Here is a 5,796-nt window from a genome sequence, read left to right on the forward strand (position 1 = left end):
GACTTTTCAAATTATACTTAAGGTCTGTCTTAGCCTTTAATTAAAATGTATTTAAATGATCTTTTTAAATTTGCAAAAGCGGCATGCAAAAAAATCTAAACGTTCATCTTTTTTAATGATTTATCTTTCTCTTAGATATAAAATAAATTAAATCGATCGAATTTGTTCTGAACTGCGCAAAAATGTTTGTTTTATATAAATTAACTTTAATAGTTTTATGTTGGGCCTCAAAACTAAGACAAATAGCATAAAATATAAAATTTTGATACTTATTTTGAAAACTAAGTAAATGTTGATTATATTTGTATACTAATACTATATTAGTTATAATATAATTTGACCTGAAAACATGTTCGGAAAAGCAAGCAAATTGGCTTCTACTTTTTCATATACTAACCTAACCTAACCTACTGAATGGAGGGCGCAACCAAACAATCAAGATTTATTAGGAGACCAATATCAAAAGATATGTTGGTTATAAATGTCACCAACCGTTGAAAGAAAATACCAATGATAAAAAATGAGAATCAAATATTATTTTTGAATACCAAATATTAATTTACTTTGCTTATACATAATAATAGTTACGTACGTGTGGCGCACTATAAGTTTCCGGAATGAATAAGAAAAAAAATACTATAAATGGTCAGAAATGAATTTATTGTTTCTCAAAAAATCTCCGTTAGCGTAATGCACTTTTTCATACGAATGAACCAATTTTGAAAACATGTATGCTATTATTACCCCTTGACAGTCTCTGAAACATATTTTTCATGCTCTTCGACAGCCTCTTCACGTGATAAAAATCGTTGACCGCGTAAATCGTTCTTAATTTTTGGAAATAGATAAAAGTCACAAGGTGCCAGATCGACACTGTACGCGGGATGGCTCATAAGGTCAACGTTGTTCATCTTCAAAAATTCATTTGTATGTCTGGCCGTGTGAGAACTGGCATTATCGTGATGTAAGATGATACGGCGTTTACGGTTATTTTTACGGAGTTTGTCCATAACTTCCGGCAAACAAATGGTCGTATACCAATCACTATTCACGGTACAACGATTCTCCAAACAACAGTAGCCACGTGTCCAGTTTTATTAAAAAAAGAAACAATTATTCGCTTAGAGACACTTTGCACGCGCGCCACTTTGGTTGGTTTCGACTCATTTCGAAAGACCCATACGCTCGATTGCTGCTTTGTTTTAGAATCGTAACTATAAATCCATGTTTCGTCACCCATTACTATATTTCACACCAAATTTGACGCCCCTTCGTTGAATCTGGTAAGCATGGCATTGCACCAAGTGACGCGATCCGTTTTTTGAGCCTCAGTCAAATTGTGTGGGATCCACCGAGAGCACAGCTTTTTCACACCCAAATGTTTGTATAGTATTGATTGTATTTGCCTCATGGCTATACTTAAAGATTCCCGAATCTCATAGTGTTACATGCCTGTCTGTTTTGATCATACGGTTTTGTTCACAGCAGCAGTGTGACCATCACGAAAATCGTTACTGAGATTCACACGACTGCGTGTGAATTCTGCAAACCTGCTATAAATAGTCGTCTTACAAGGTGCTTCATCACCAAAAGCAGTTTGAAGCCGAACGAAGCTCCGCTGAGCTGTTAAATGACACTTAAAGTCGTAGTAGTAAATCATACTATGAAAATTTTCACGAGTTAAATCCATGGTGATGTAGACAATCAATTTCTAAAATGCCGCCACAATGTAAAAACAAGTGACAGTCAGATGAAACAAACTGTATTCTACAGCCAAAGAGTTCCATTTTCAAATGTTGTAATTACTTTTTAAATATTGTTTATGTAAATGGCCAGTTCCGGAAACTCATAGTGTGCCCTATCTATAAGCATACATAATAATGTTACCTGGAATTTATAATTTATCCGTAGATGAACTAACATAAATGGAACTAATAATAGAAATATCAAACATACCAAAAAATATGGTTTATTTAAAAAAGTGCACATTTACAACATATCAATTATTTCTTTGAGCATGAAATAATATTATATGGTTTAAGACATTTATTTCTCAAAACAGAATTCAAATATACACTTATAATGAGAAATACTAGATAAATAAACTTACAACAACGACCGAGCATCGGAATCATTATTCAGATTAAATTCACGTGTTCACAACGCTGTTGCTAAGACTTAAAATAACCATAGCATGAATATAGACATACATGAACAATAAGAATTTTTTTTTACATAGGTAATCTAAAGAAATATTTTATTTGTATAACAAGGGGTCCGTGTGGAGAGTTCACATTACGTATATCGTATTATCCCAAATAAAATCACATTTAAATGAAGCTTAAATTACTAATTAGTATGTAACCGGACTAATATCCACAACCGACAGCTAAGAAACTAGTTTCTTAACTTTGAGCGACATCTAACCGCCAAAAATAGATTTTCAATACCTACATATAGATTGGTCATTGTAAGTTAGGTCATGTAATAACAATTGACGAAGCCTTGTGCTGATCTTTAGGTTATACATTTTATTATTGTTCATAAATGCATTTTGTAAATTTTGGAATAAAGAAATAACAATTGTACTAAGTTGACCGATTTGCAATAAGAAACTAAGTACTTTATTACGAAAAATAAAATAAATAATTCGTTCTCCAAATATGCCACACGAGAAAGTTGTAAAACTTACAAAACCAGTTCCGGATGTCAGAGATAGATGGCATGTTTCAGAAAAAAGGAATTTGAGTCTGAGTATACTTCATGCCTTTTGAACATACTTTATCTTTATATTATTTTTCTCTCAACTTTCGGCAGGTCACAAACCCACGGCACTATTCAAGCTTCTGTAGTTTATTTTGATATAATAATACACCGAATATATTTCTTTCAATTATGTAAAATATAACCTTTAAAACTTCCAACTGGAATATTTTTAATTCCAGACTTCTCAGAATCATAAACCCGAAATCGAATTTGTTCTGGAGTTTAAACTCTATATTTTGACATATTTTTCATAAAAAGACGCATAGAAATTATATCAACAAAAATTTATATAGTAGTTCGCCATTGGTTTTTCCTATATAAGCATAAAACAGTAATCGACTAATTTCGTTCGTAGAATTTTTAAATCTCGCTCCTGAAGAGTTGTAGTTTTGCATATTTAACGTTATTTCATCAAGTAGTTGAATTCCTGTTCTTAAATTCAAAGCAGATTTGAGGAAGGTAAGTTTCATTTCAATCTACGAACATTAAATTTGTATAATTACGTTAACATAGAGTGCAAAACACTAACATGTTGTGAGCGCTGTCGTAGGTGAGCAAATGAGGTACTCGGGCGCTGTATAGCGTGCCAGCGGTATGTGTTTTGAGCCTAGAGACGCTGGTCTATTCAAACTCTCACAATTCAGACGTATAACAGATTTTTCCACGTTAGCCATCGTAAATTATTCAGCATAAAGGCATTTTCACAATGACGTGAACAGAATCAACCTGACGGAGCACTATTAGCATACATTTGCGAGCACAATGGCCGTCTGTGTATCGCACCTTAAAATGTGTCTTTGCCACGGAAAACGGGCTCCTGAGTTTTTTTTTCTGATACTTGCTCTCGATCATGATTTGATTGCACAGCTGAAATTACGAAACGTGTATTGTTGAATTTGAATATGGACCTATCCCAACTCCCTCCGTGGCCGAACTGCTACCATGCCGGACTTCCACGCAGAGGTCCCAGGTTCGATTCCCGGGCCGAGAGAAATAAATGTGGGCCACATTTATTTCTCTCGGAGTTTGGGTGTAATTTGTGGTTGTCTATGTGTGCGTGTATGGCACCCGCGACACAGGGTTTCCCTAGTGGGAGACTATGTTCACTGTATGCGTTATTATATGAGTACATTATTTGCTGATCTGGAACTTACACTATCTATTTTCAAAATTTCATACACGTCCGTTCAGTCGTTCGCTGTTTTAGTTATAAATATTCCAAGCCTTCAAAAAATAATTAAAATCACCAATTAATCTACGCCAATGACAATCTTTTACCCCTAAATACACTTCTCTTTTATCATGTTAAACTATACGGGGAGGTTTATTTCGGATTCTAAAGTGCTCGGTCTTAACGAAGTTCGCCGTTAATTAAAGCGGCTTTGTACTATAGACAAAAGCTGGGCAGAATAAAGAGCAGGTGGTTTGCTTAAACTACTTACGTTAGCTTAGAATCAGAATATTTCATACACTTGTTTTCCTTGTCATCAATAAAACTCAGGACAATGTATATAAAGTTAATGTTAACAAATATATCAGGCATACATCATGTTATTGTAAATTTATAGTCGTGGTTAATATTGCTCATGATACACATGATACACGAAATCGTAACTGGCCTTCGCGCAGCCTTTACATAATAATATTTAAATTTTAGATAAAAATATGCAATATTATTTTCTTTTTATCTGGTAACGCCACTAACACCGACGGGAAATGCTTTATTTGCACAGCATTCAATGTCGGGCCGTAGTCAGGATGTTGAAAGGCAAGAAAGTCTGTTAAATGACAAGGGAAAAATCCCGGTCAAGTGTAAGTCGGACGTGAGCAATTAGTGTTCCTTATTGAAATAGCTTTTTTAGATCTTTGTTTTTATATACCAAATAAATATAAAAGGTACTTTATGTCTCAGAGTGACGAACACAGTCGTGCACCTCAGGTTTTGCGATTTAAAGCTCTAACTGGCACTGCATGTGCTACGGACAGGCGTGTCGGTTGTCACCAGGCGCATGATTTGTTCGTGACGTCACACTATCATAAAAAATATACTTGCACGTAATTTCGTTCAATGTTGAAAAAAATACTTTTTTCATTATTTAATCTCCCAATCCGATTATATCCCCCAAAAGTAAAAAAAAAACTTAAGATTTTGGTAATTAATTCTTAACATATACATGTTATATTATTCTTCTTTTCATTATAGTTATGTCAACTAAAGTCTACTGTGACAAATAGACAGACGAATACCGTATATAATTAAAATAGGATTTTTTTAAATTTTGCACCGGAGCACTAAAATCAGGGAATTATATCACATTTAAATTGTTATCCAATTTCTTTTCAATAACGCTTACTTGCGTTTATACAGAGGGCACTGTTAGGAATAACTGAGTCATTGGCTTTTTTTATGATTCCAAGTACAACTGGTCGTACGATTCTGGTGTTAAGCGACACGCCTGTCCATAGCAATTGCAGTGCCACTTAGAGCTTTAAATCGCAAAGATCTGAGGAGGGACATAGCCACTGCGTCTGTCACCCTGAAACATGAGTTGACAAATCCTATGTGCCTGTAATTGCACCAGCACACTTCCCTTCAAAACCGAAACACAGTAATGCTCACATTACTAAAAATAGGTAAGGTGGCAGTACTTGGACGAACTCTTTCACAAGAAACTCTATCAACTGCTACTGGCTGCTATTTTTGGTTTATCCCGTCTTCTAAAACTAAGTAATTATGAATATACATGTTTTTCTGATTTCAAGACAAAATTAGCAGGAACTCGTAAATAATACAAAGCGATATTGCGAAAACATCGTTTATTTACTGAATATACTCTCATTTCGTAGAACAATCTACAGAATTACTATATGAATTACTTTTAACGAGGGATTAAAAATAAATCTTTAACATGCAATGTTTCATATTTAAATTAATAAGAATTGGACATACAGTAGCAATTATATTGACATCGACTCTCGATATTGACATCTCGTATTCGTTCCGAATCCGAGACTATATAAATCTAAAAA

This window comes from Hyposmocoma kahamanoa, unplaced genomic scaffold (assembly GCF_003589595.1).
Source record: "Hyposmocoma kahamanoa isolate Upper Pololo Valley unplaced genomic scaffold, ASM358959v1 86, whole genome shotgun sequence".
NCBI classification, from domain to species: Eukaryota; Metazoa; Arthropoda; class Insecta; order Lepidoptera; family Cosmopterigidae; genus Hyposmocoma; species Hyposmocoma kahamanoa.